General features: G+C 39.9%; 1 long non-coding RNA gene across 1 annotated transcript in view; it reads left to right on the forward strand.

Annotated features, from left to right (window-relative positions):
* The window catches only part of LOC110744110, a 32036-nt gene extending 19994 nt beyond the window's left edge, over positions 1 to 12042 (forward strand). Inside the window, exon 3 of the long non-coding RNA XR_002524286.2 lies at positions 8843 to 12042. This is a non-coding gene — a long non-coding RNA (uncharacterized LOC110744110). The remainder of the gene's footprint in view (positions 1 to 8842) is intronic.
* Positions 12043 to 13588: the final 1546 nt, after the last annotated feature.

A 13588-nucleotide genomic window follows, 5' to 3' on the forward strand; every position in this document is an offset into this window, starting at 1 on the left:
AGATTAAGCTGTCAGAAAGGGACTGGGAATGAAAGAGAACAGAAGGTCCTGCTAAGAATACCAGTAACCAGGCATGCTGAATCTTTGAGCACCTTTCTTTTAGAAAAGGCTGATTTACAGTGCTTTTGTTTGCATGCATAAATGTTGTTAGAAGCCAGTTCCAAGAGAAATTCCTTATATTTCTGGAGCTTGGATTCTCAGTACATTATTTAGATGTGGAGTTTAGCCACATGCAAACGTCTCCAAAACTAAGGCAACAGTTTTACCAAATGTTTCACCTCTGCATAATGTGGGTGTTCATCTTTACAACTCTGTTATAGTATTCTTTGTAAGTCTTGAAATCAAATGGCGAAAACTCCTTCAACTTTGTTCTTTTTCAGTTGTTTTGACTATCACAGGCCCTTTACAGTTCTACAAGGATTTTATTTAGTTTTTATTTTTTTGAGATGGAGTCTCACTCTGTCACCCAGGCTGTTGTGCAGTGGCGCGTTCTCGGCTCACTGCAACCTCTACCTCCCGGGCTCAAGTGATTCTCCTGCCTCAGCCTCGTGAGCAGCTGGGATTACAGGCACCCACCACCACACCTGGCTAATTTTTGTATTTTTAGTAGAGACGGGGTTTCACCATGTTGCCCAAGCTGGTCTTGAACTTCTGACCTCAAATGATCTGCCCACCTTGGCCTCCCAAAATGCGGGGATTACAGGCTACATGGATTTTAGAATATTTTCAATTGCTCTAAAAAAACTCTTCTGGGATTAGGAATGAAGCTGGGAAAGTAGGGGCTCAGAAAGTAGGGTTGCTGATTCAAGGAAGAGTGACAGCCCTCTTGAAATACTGGCCTGGTGCAGTAGTCAGAGCTCCATGAAATCTGCTGGGGAGGGACTGCAAAGGGCCAATGTAGAAGTCTACAGAAGCTTGTGGCCTATCCTAGCTGTTGCCTCTGTCCTGTGTCCTCCACAGTCTTTCCTTCTGTTCACAAATGATCTTTTGTTTGCAGTAGGCATCTGGTCATGAGTTCTGTTGGTCAGTAGGGCTGGCTGATGGGAAGAACAACTTGGTGCAGAGGCAGAAGAGGATGTAGAGTTGAGAGGAAGATCAAGGACAGGTTGATCCCTGCTGGCACCTGTGTTTGTCTTTTATCACCTTTAACAGTGATGACCTTAAGAGTATAATGGCTACTGTTGCACTTCACCTTACAAATCTTGTACAATTTTCTCTTTTGGCCCAACCTAACCCAGATTCAAATAGGGAAGGAGATTCTAAAATGTAGTTCCAACTTAGCCAGACTGTTACAAAATGAAACTACCTTATCTTTGACTGCTGTCTTTGCCTTACTATCTTCACTTAGTCATCAATTCCTGTTGATTCACATCCTTAATATCTCTGGATGATGACTCATTCTCTTCTTTGCCATCACCCTCCCTTAGTTCAAACATTCATGCATTTTATGCTTGACTTACTGTATGCTGAGGTTTGGATTTGGTTTCTTTGTCCCTACTGAAACTCATGTTTTAATTTGGTTCCCAATGTGGCAGTGTTGGGAGGTGGGGCCTAGTGGGATGCATTGGTTATGAAGACAGATCCCTCATTAATAGCATGGTACTGTTCTTTCAGTAGTGAGATCTTGCTCTTAAGAGACCAGATTAGTTCTTGAGGGAAGCATTAGTTCCTTAGAAAGTGGGTTGTTATAAAGCCAGGAGCCCCCTCAGGTCTTCTGCTCTTTGCATGTGTCAGCCTTCTGTTTGACCTTCAATGTTATGTTGTGAAGGAGCACAAAAGCCATTTTCCGAAGCAAGTGCCATGCCCTTGAACTTCTCATCCTACAGAACCATGAGCTAAACAATCCTCTTTTCTTTATAAATTACCCAGTCTCAGGCATTTTGTTATAGCAACATAAAATGGACTAAGACACTGTAATAGCCTCCTAACTTGCAGGTTCATGAAGTATGGCTATGTAGGTTGTGCACTGCACAGCACCAGGAGTTGCCATTCACAGACCACAATTTAATGGCTCTTCCTAGAGGTTTACAGAATACAACATGCAGATGCATAAATAGTGGTCCTGTCTCAGGTCTGTCCCCTCCCCTTACCTCCAGAAGTTTGGACAGTCCTTTAAAAGATAAAATTCACCATGTCATTCTCCTACCTAAAATCCTTCTTGTTCTCTTGTGGCCGTCAAGGTAAAGTTCAAATTCCTTAGTGTAGCATAAAATCTGTTCATGGTTAGCAGATGAGCCTAGGCTCTGGAATCAGAATTTCTAAGTTGTAATACTATCTTATCCACTTGCAAAATATATGACCTTGGGTAAGTCACTTAGTCTCACTGGGCTTTTGTTTCTTTAGCTGTAAAATGGGGAAAGGGAGGATAAGAATAATGCTTTTTCATCATTTTTTGTCAGGATTCAATAATGAATGCACTTTACTAAGTGCATTATATCTGGTACATGCTAAGTTTTCAATAATGTATGTTGAAATAGTATTATTATCCTTTCTATAGTGCAATCTCTCACCATTGTCCATCCCCAGCCCAACTAAGCTTCAGCTAAACCAAACTTCTTGTAGTAGTTCTCCATATTGTGACCCATTCTGCCTCTGTGCCTTCTACCTGAAATACTGTTCTTTTCTTCTCCTGTGTAGAATCTGCTCATTCTCTAGGACCCAGGAACTCATCATCATTTCCTTCTGGAAGACTCCTTTGGTGCTTGGTTTCTTAGCCTCAGTTAATGGCTGCTACCTTGGGCTGTCAGTCAGTGTTTGATGACCATTACAATAAATTATATTTTTCTGTTACCTTCTTAATTCCCCCTACTATGTAAATGTATTAGTCAGGATTCTCCATAGAAACAGAACTAATTGGATATAGATGTATAAGGGGAGATTTATTGTGGGAATTGGCTCATGCACTTATGGAGTCTGAGAAGTCCCGTGATATGCCATCTGCTAGCTAAAGAACTGGGACAGTTATAATTTAGTCTGAGGCCAAAAGCCTGAGAACTGGTGGGCTGCTGGTGTAAGTTCCAGAGTTCAAAGGCCTGAGAACCAGGAGCTCTAATGTCTAAGGGCAGGAGAAGATGGATGTGCCAGCTGAAACAGAGAGAAAATTTGCCCTTCTTCTCCTTTTTATTTTAATCACCCATCAATGTACTGGGTGATGGCTTGCCCACAGTGGTGGGGGCATCTTCTTTACTCAGTCTACTGATTCAAATGCTAATCTCCTTTGAAAACACTTGCAGACACACCCACAAATACTATTTTGCCAGCTGTCTGGGGATACCTTAACCCAGTCAAGTCAATTCCACAAAATTAACCATTACAATAAACTATAGAGTATCTCCTCTACTAGACTATGAACTCTAGACAATGTTTTCCTTGTGGGTTAGACCTCTTTTTGTCTTTGTATCTTTAGCTCCAAAACTACCACAAAGTTCTCCAAAATGTTTGCTAGCAAGTTCTTAAAAATGTTTATTGAATAAATAAATGGTGATAAATGATGAAGAATCTAACAGGCATTGATATACTTGTTGAGAAATATGAAGACAATGTATAATAGCAGGAATTTTTAGAATTCTGAAATGTGGTGATTTAGTAGATTTTGAAATATAATTGTTTTTATTAAGAATGGAAGTTCTCTTAATAGAAAGAATTATTAAGGACTTTTTTTTGGTCAAGGTATTGTTTATATCATTTGTTCAATATCCATTACTTTCAGGCCTCTTACAAAAATATTATTGGATAATCCGTAAACATTTCTCTAAGAATATTCTGTTTGTTAGTGGTCAATTTTAATACTTAAAAATATAAAGTTGCTATCCTTGGCAATCTGGATCAACATCTTGGCAGCGATCTATTAATTATATAATATCTGTATGAGCTCAATATTTTGACAAGTTACCTTACCTCAGTCAGTAGTTTATTCTTGAAGTTTCTGATGATGGTATTTTAATAATAAAAAAAAGCAATTACTTTCTGAGGTATTTTTTCCCTCTCAAATGTCAGATTTCCATGCACTGAATATGCTTGAAATAAAGTACATATGTAAGATTTTTTTATATTAAAAATGTCTGGAGCGAAAATCAGTAACTTAAAATTTGGAATAAAAATGCAAGTGTATAACTTGGTATCAGAAGATATTAAGTCTAAGCACTTTTGTGGGCTGTAAATCTTGACCTCTTCTAATAACCTGTCTTTTCTTCAAATAGGTTCTTGCATTGGTAAATGTTTTAAGAAACATGAATATATATGACTGTGACAATGAGAAAATTAAAAAAATTAAAATAATCACTCTCAACAGCAGTATTGTTTTTTGTTAGGCTCAGTGATTCTAACTGCCACCTAATGCATCAGAATTCTAAGATTAAGAAGAGTGAGTTGCTTAAATATTTTTGCATCTTAAAAACGAATAAGAATAAATGAAAATCTCATTAGAGAAATGGGCAAGGGCATTATCAAAAGAATCAGAAAAGAAGGATAAAAATGGCCCATAAATATATGAAAATATTTTATTTTATTTCTATTTTTATTTTTTAAAATTTATTTTTATTTGAGACAGAGTTGTCTCCTAGGGTGGAGTGCAGTGGTGCAATCTCAGCTCACTGCAACCTCCGCCTCCAGAGTTCAAGCAATTCTCTTGCCTCAGACTCCCAAGTAACTGAGATTACAGACGTGAGCCACCATGCCTGGCTACTTTTTGTATTTTTTTTAGTAGAGATGGGGTTTCTCCATATTGACCAGGCTGGTCTCGAACTTGCACCTCAGATGATCCGCCCGCCTTGGCCTCCCAAAGCGCTGGGATTACAGGTGTGAGCCACCGTGCCCAGCCAATATATGAAAATATTTTAATCTTACTAATAAAGAAATGGAAGCTAAAACAATGTGAGATAACATTTTTAACCAATTGCAATAGCAAAGTGTTAGAAGACATGGACATTTGCATCCATTGCTTTTGGGAGTGTAAATCTGTAGTCTTTCTCTGCAATTTGATAGTATATGTGAAAAGGTTTAGAAATGCTGTTAGCTTTGACTCTGGAATCTTCTAGAAATTTATTCTAAAAAAATAGGACAAATGTACACATGTATACATTATAGGATATTCACTGCAACATTATTTATGGAATGATATTGGGTAAATGACCTCCTTTTGTCTGGCACCCTGTTTCTGTGAGGAAGAACAGCCACTTCGGTAAGGCTTCTGAGCCCTCTCCCACCACACAATCCTCTCCAGGGGAAAAGAAGTAACTTGTTTCGTTGATGAGTCAGGGCTCTGCTCCCTCCATTCTTCCACTTTGGGATCTGTCTGCTTGCAGACAGCTGTGCTCTCATGGACCCCCTGCCAAGTGAAGCTTTATAGGGAAAGCCTCCCTTTATGGGAGAAGCCTGCAGCTTTCCAACTCTGCCTGTGCCTGTGTGGAAAACCCTGTTTCGCTGCAGGTACCATGTTTGGGCTGCACACCTGAGACGTGTCATCCATCCAACTTTTATTTAAGAAAAGGCAGGCCGGGCACGGTGGCTCAAGCCTGTAATCCCAGCACTTTGGGAGGCCGAGGCGGGCGGATCATGAGGTCAGGAGATCGATACCATCCTGGCTAACATGGTGAAACCCCGTCTCTACTAAAAAAATACAAAAAACTAGCTGGGCGAGGTGGCGGGCGCCTGTAGTCCCAGCTACTTGGGAGGCTGAGGCAGGAGAATGGCGTGAACCCGGGAGGCGGAGCTTGCAGTGAGCTGAGATCCGGCCACTGCACTCCAGCCCGGATGACAGAGTGAGACTCCGTCTCAAAAAAAAAAAAAAAAAAAAAAGAAAAGGCAGACGTTTTGATTTCCATTCGTCTGACTCCCCTCTATTGCTCAGTTGGTATTGAACCAGGGCTTCTTGACACCCCAAAAAGTAACCATTATAATAGCAAAACAAAAATTGGATATCCCAAAACATGGAATTGATTAAAATGGTATATCTATAAAATTGAATAGGATGTAGTTATTCAAAATGATCCTGCTGAGGCATATACTGGTAAATAAGGAAAAATAAATTCTAGCAGCACATTTAGCATATGAACACACATATCCATGTATATAGTCTGCTTTTTCCCTCTTTTTCTCCCTTCTTTCTTCACCTATATTTTCTGAAGCTTCTGTAACTACTTTTGCTAAAAGTAAAGTAAAAATGGGTTAATGACATTCTTGCCTCTGGTTGATGGGGGCTGGCACATGCTTTACTTTATTCTTTTGTTTCTCAGGCAGTTTCCTTGGTGGGGTAAGCAGGGTCTTGGTCACAGGCGGGTCTAAAATTGGTTCAGCTTTCCCTAGCCAGTCACCTCCTTTACATGGCCACCTCTCACAGGACAAGAACCCCTGGTCATTTGTGACTACTGACTCCAGCCCCTTACCTTCTCTGCAGAGCCTCACCTGGTCAGAAAGAAGTTCATCTATGGGCCTAAAGGAGGCAACAGTCATCTCATTCCTCCGCTGCCCTGTTTCTTCTCCTTCCCAGAAGGCTGAAGCTTCTGCCTGAGGAGAAAGCCTCAGCTGCCCTGGAGCTATTGAGGAAAGGGAAAATACTCCCACTTAGGAGAATAAACCTGTAGATAATAACAAGATCAGGGTGTGGAGCTGGTGCACAGAGTAACCTCTAATTCATGGAGATGCCTAAATCATCATCATTTGCAATGGCTCCTGGGAAATGGAATTTTCCACGTAACTGAATTCTCTAGATAGCTAGCATTTACTATTTTAAGATCCTATATTACTTTTCTTAATCATTTTTAATGGAAATCTTATGGAAGCCTTTTCAATTTAGTTCAATAAACATTTAACTTTTTCTTGATGACTCAGAGTCCTCCTTATAAAGAGTATTTTATTGTGCTCTACAAGGGTGATGTTCTTTGAGCTCATTAAATCATGGAACCCTGAAGCGCCACTGCTGGTTATTGTTCTTTTAAGGGCACACCTGTGTTTTTTAGACCGTTGGCCTACTTGCCCTGCTGAAAACTGTTGCAGCTGAGAACCTGTGTATTCTGGTTCTTTTGAGACCCTGCCATATTGTGTAAGCATTTGATTGGGAAAGGCTCTGATGGACATCAAGATTCAGCATCTCGTGGCAGATGTATCTCTGCTGATGTGAGGCTGTTTTCATTTGTTTTTGAGTTTTCTGCTGGGTTTTGGCTACTGTGGTTATGGTGGTCAGCAATCTGATCTCTGATTGAATAGGTCGTTCTTACAAGATTCCTATTCATCTTTTCACAACCAAATTAAAACACATTTTCCTTACAAACAGGCTTCCTTATAGATTAATGATCATTTACATTATAATTTTAGAAGGTGTGTTTTAAACAAATGCAGTAAACTTTCTAATCTCATTCACAATTAAACATTAGTGAAGTTCAGAGTCTATTCCTGAAGCTCTACGACTGGAAATCACAAGCTATTTCTAAGAGAATTCCATGGAAACAATTGAATGATCATGCATTCGTTAATTATAACTATTCAACTTAACTAAATGGATTCTTTATTGGTTTTCCATTGCCTTAAGTATAAAGCTCAATATCTTTAACATTGTGTCAGTTAGTTTTGCTGTCTAAAACCACCCAAAACTTAGGAGTTTAAAATAAAACAGTGTCATATTACATTTCATGATTATATGGACCAGTGAGCAGTTCTTTTGGTCTGGGTTGGCTTGGCTGGAATTGGATGCTCTAAGTTGGCCTCACTAACATGCCTGGGGTCTCACCTGGGATGACTGGGATGACTGAGGTCTTTCTCCACGAAGTCTCACGCTCCAGGAGGCTTCTTTGAGTATGTCACATGGCAGCAGGAGGGTTTCCAGCAGCAAGAGAGGGCAAACTCCAATACACATGTACCTCTCAAGTCACTACTTGTGTCACATTTGCTAATGTTCCATTGGCCAAAGCAAGTCACAATGGCTTCCATTTGTGAGGATGGGACTAGGCATGTGCATGGATATGGGAAGGCATGGTTTGCAGGGGCCATTACTGCAACCATGGACCACAGCATGTTCCAAACTATTATTCTAGCCCTGCAGTTCCCAGATTGTGGCTGAGGGGCCCAGGGATGCCACAGTGAATTCACAGGGGTGTTGTGGGATATTTTAAAGTTTCTAGGGACAGATAGTTATACTCAATGACTGCTGGACATCTAAGAAACTAGTGGCTTTATGTAGTATGCAATGTCAACATCATTATATTCCTTTTGGAGTGAGCTGTCATATCTTTGCAAAGCTGGATTTTGATGGTTGCTGTGATAAAAAGCAAGTACTGCATAAAATCAGTGTGGAACAGCAGATAACTGTCATGGTGTCCAATATGATCCTAAGATATCAGAAGTTGTGCAGTGCCTAATGCCTAACAGGTTCTTATATCCCATTATTGTGGTTAAGAGTGAAACAAAATATTGTCTTAAACCATTTGTGTATTTTTTTTTTTTTTTTGAGACAGTCTCACTGTGTCACCCAGGCTGGAGTGCAGTGGTATGATCTCAGCTCAAGGCAACCTTTGCCTCCTGGGTTCAAGTGATTGTCACGCCTCAGCTTCCTAAGTAGCTGGGATTACAGGCATGCGCCATCACACCTGGCTAATTTTTGTATTTTTAGTAGAGACATGGTTTTGCCATGTTGGCCAGCCTGGTCTTAAACTCCTGACCTCAAGTGATCCACCTGCCTTGGCCTCCCTAAGTGCTGGGATTACAGGAATGAGCCACCATACTTGGCCATGTATTATGTTTTAAGTGTTTAAATGTATTATGTCTAAGTTGTTAGAACATACATACTTACTAACTTTTCTGTCTCTAAGCACATAGTAAATGGAGCTATTAAGTATTTCTTTTGGTCTAGGAGTATTGTGAAATAATCAAGACACATGCCATGAACCAAGAAAAGTTGGGAACTTCTATTTTAACCAAATTTTCTACTGCTCATGAAAGAAGAAAGGTAGGAAATAAAGCAAATTTTATGAACAGATGAATGGATTCAGTTTTGGATATATTGAGTCTGAGAATCTTGTGAGCCATTCAGGAAAAGGTACAGGAGTGACGGAGACTCAATAGAATGTCTGGAGTGGAGTGAATTTCATCCTTGAATAATCAATGTGTATGCACTCTTCTTGATTGCTCTGATTCTTGTACATACTCAAGAATTAATTAGAAAGGAAAAAGGCAATTTATTTTCCATATAATCAGTGCTGAATCCCAGAGAGACATTAATAATGTCTGAATAAAATTTATAATATCAGTTGGTAGGGAAGATAAATATTAGGAAAGGAACCTAATATTTATTGTTATCTACTATGTACCAAATGATGCTAGTTGCTTTACATATGTTAATTTGTGAAATTCTCAAAACAAATTTGCCAAAAGGACACTCTTGGTTTACTTTTTTATTGTGGCAAAATATTTACAACATAAAATTCACCATTTTTGCCACTTTTTAATGCACACTTTAGTAGCATTAAGTATATTCACATTGTTGTGCAACCATCACCAGTACCCATCTCCAGGCCTTTTTTTCTCATCCCAAATTGAAACTCTGTACCCATTAAACAATAACGCCCATTTTCCACCTTTTGCTTCTATGAATTTAACTATTTTGGGTACTTTATGTAAGTGCAATCATAAAATATTTGTCCTTTTATGTCTGGCTTGTTTAACTTAGTACAGTATCTTCAAGGTTTATCCATGTTGCAGCAGGTATCAGAATTTCATTCCTTTTGAAAGCTCAGTAATATTCCATTGTATATATATCACCATGTTATGCTCATCTATTCGTCTGTCGGTGGGCATTTGGGATGTTTCTGCCTTTTGGCTTTTGTGAATAATGCTACCATGAACATTGGTGTACAAACATCTCTTCAAGTCTCTGCTTTCAATTCTTTGGGGTATATACCTAGAAGTGGAATTGCTGGATCTTGTGATAGTGCTATGTTTCATTTTGTGAAGAAATGTCATACTATTTTCCACAGAGGCTGTGCCATTTTGCGTTTCCTGCAGCCATGCACAAGTGTTCCAATTTCTCCACATTTTTGCCAAGACTTGTTGTTTTCTGTGTTTTTCATGATAGCCATCTGAGTGGATATGAAGTGATAGCTTCATAGTTTTGATTTTCATTCTGTAATGCTTACTGATGCATCTTTTCATGTAGTTACTAGACATTTGTATTTCTATTTTGGAGAGATGTCCATTCAAGCCCTTTGCCCACTTTTTGGTTGGATTGTTTGTTTTCTGTTGTTGAGTTTGGCTTCAAATTTTTGCAAATGTTAAATAGATGCATTTTAATTTTCCTCTTCTGTCTTTGTGTGTGTGTGTGTGTGTGTGTGTGTGTGTGTGTGTGTGCAAACAGCAGGCCTCTAAGCGGGCAGCATGAGGTTTATTGTCCTGGGGAGAGAGAAGATGAGCTCTTGGCTCTTGACCTCTTAGGTGTTGGGGGGAGAGAGAGAGAGAGAGAGAGAAAGAAAGAGAAAGAGAGTTCGCTAAATTACGTTATTTAGTATTTCACACATTGCTAGCTGAGCTCAGAAAACTCTTATCATAGTTCTCCTCATATGTAGAGAAGACGCCCCTGTGCATAGTAAGGCTTACCTCCCAGATTAGCATCAGGAAGTAGGAGGCTATGATATAGGGAAAGTAAAGAAAAGCCTCACCCATCCCTTGCTTTTTGGCTAAGAAGGTTTTGGAATGGAATAGAGAGAAAAGTAATTTTTTGTAATTAATTTCTGTAATTTTTTCCCACTTGGCTTGGAAAGAGGGAGCTGTGTTACAAAAGTGAGAGGAATAGCAAGGGCAAAGAGGCGAGCTATTGCTCATTTCCAAATTGGGTGTCCTAGAAAGTACATCTCTTGTCCTGCCCACCTGTACCAACTTAGGGTGCGACTACCACATCTTGGCCATGCAGCACGATCAGACAGAAGGAGAAATTGTGGCTTTGTTTTCCTACATTGTTCCCAGTTTCCATGTTTTATGGACACTGACAAGAACCAATAGGCTTTCCAGGTATCCTCTGCCTATCCTGCCTCAACAAGTCAGGGTGGACTACCAGACCAGTAGACTGGGTGAGAGAGAGCAGTCACTCCTCAGTCTGTAGCCAACATAGCAGGAGTGAGACTGATTCATGGATAGGTGCTACTAAGTCCTGACCAAGCAAGAAGCCCTAGTGAATAACTGCCATTGTCCTGGTGACCGGTAGTAACTTCCTGATGCATGTCAATGGCCTGTGTGGGGACAGGAGGCTGTTACTCCAGTGCCATGATGACCTGTCAACACTCCCTCTCCTCAGATATCCAGATGCCATCTTAAGGAAAGGAGCAGGGGAAGGAGGCAGCCGTCTGAGGGCCAGGATTGGCTGGTCCCAGTGCAAAGTGAAAATGCAAGTTCCTGTTCTAAAATTAAAAATTTCAAAACTGTGTCAGCAGAGCATTGAACCAGGTGTGGGGCCCTTCTGAGTGTAAGTCCCTGTGCAACTGCACAGGTCGCATGCCCATGAAGCCAGTTCAGCTGAGAGTCTAAATTCTTTTTTTCCCTAGAGATTGAGATTGTCAACATTACCCAAAAGGATTATTTTAATAATCAGATTGGATTAAATTTAAACTGTGTCGGACATATAGTTAATTATTTTTCCTTTAACCGGTGAGTGAGTTTTTGGGAGAAATGCCAGATTAGATTATGGATAATCAAGACAGTACTGAGTTGAATATGAGTTAAATTTGTAGTCCTGTGGTAAAGACCTAATTTTCTCCCTTTTATAGGAGAACAACTGGAATTGTTCAACGTTGCTCAGGTGAAGCAGTACAGTGAAGTGAAATTGAAATTGAAATCAAAATGTGATTCTAAAACTCAGACTTGTTTCCCCTCTTTTGATGCAGATGATACTAAAACCAAAGCTAAACCTAAAACTTGAACTTTGAAGTGAGATTGCTTTTAAAATATGTTTGTTTTCTGAAGCACAGATAAAAGTAAACCTTGGCCAGGCGTGGTGGCTCACACCTGCAATCCCAGCACTTTGGGAGGCTGAGGCGGGCAGATCACGAGGTCAGGAGATCGAGACCATCCTGGCTAACACGGTGAAACCCCCATCTCTACTAAAAATACAAAAAATTAGCCATGGTGGCACATGCCTGTAGTCCCAGCTACTCGGGAGGCTGAGGCAGGAGAATCACTTGAACCCTGGAGGTGGAGGTTGCAGTGAGCCCAGATCACGTCACTGTACTCCAGCTCTGGGGGACAGAGCGAGACTCCGTCTCAAAAAAACAAAAACAAAAACAAAACAAAAAACAAAATTTAGCCGGGCATGGTGGTGCATGCCTGTAGTCACAGCTACTTGTGAGGCTGAGGCAGGAGAATGGCTTGAACCTGGGAGGCGAAGGTTGCAGTGAGCTGAGATTGTGCCATTGCCCTTGAGCCTGGGGGATAAAGCAAGAATCTGTCTTAAAAAAAGAAAGAAAGACAAAAAGTATACCTTATCATGAATAGAAATGATACTGGAGGGCATTTTGGACAATTGGGGAGATGTTTTTGACTGTTGGAGGGAATGCTTGAGACATTTAGTGAGCAAAGTCTAGGGCTGCTAGAATGTTGCAATTTGCAGGACAATCCTACACCAGGAAGAGTTATTTAATGTTCTGCATAACTTGAATGCATAGCTAGTGGCTCAGGTAAGTGAAAACTTGTTTATAATTATGAATTTGGAATCTAATTACATTTTACATATACATCCATAGTATTTTTTTTGCATGCTTTAAAAACAGGCTGAATTTTCCATGACTACTACTTCGTCAATTGATGGAAGTATACAGTTGACTTGTTTGGAAGTTTACCAAGAGTTGTTCCCTATTTTGGCAACCCATATTACCCAAAGACCATGCTGCTTTTGGCATTCCAATCACCAATGCAACACACCTAAATCAGCATGCATGTGTGGATGACAAATTCCCACTGATTCCACGTGTAGATGCATTGACTGCTTCACTGTGTCTTCTGGAATAGCTGTGCCTGAGCCTCTTGGCATACATATTATTTTATCATAAATTCCATTCTTTTCATTTCTCATTTGTGCTACAGTCAGGGCATTACACTGTTTTGTTAAATTACTTGTATATGCAGGTTACAGTTTTTTTTTCAGATTCCCATTTTAGGACAGTAAAGGGAGCATTAAAAAATTTGCTACAGAAGGGGATGGGGCCTCATTGACTGAGAACCACTGACGTCAGAGACATGAACATTTGGAATCAGTGAAGAGCAGATTTCTTTTTGCAAGAAAACCCGAATTATTGAACTTTCCCCATAGGGCTTATTGGCTATGAGGGTAATATTCTTGGGCTTGATGTGAAAGAGTTACTAGATAGATCTTTCAAGAGATTATATTCTGTGTGTTAGGAGTCAAGATGCCTGACAGAATTTACTCAAGGAATTGGACTTTTCAGGTGACCTCTTTTTTTTATATATATAAGTTAATTTTTGGTCTCTTGGCTGGACAAAAGAACTGTGTTTTTCATTTGAGGGAACAATCTTGGCAGAAAAAAAGAGAAAAACCTCTGAATTAATTTCTTGAGAAAAATATCTCTTGAGAGGTTAAATAACAACTGTGTGAAGC

Source organism: Papio anubis, chromosome 1 (genome assembly GCF_008728515.1).
Source record: "Papio anubis isolate 15944 chromosome 1, Panubis1.0, whole genome shotgun sequence".
Classification (NCBI taxonomy): Eukaryota; Metazoa; Chordata; class Mammalia; order Primates; family Cercopithecidae; genus Papio; species Papio anubis.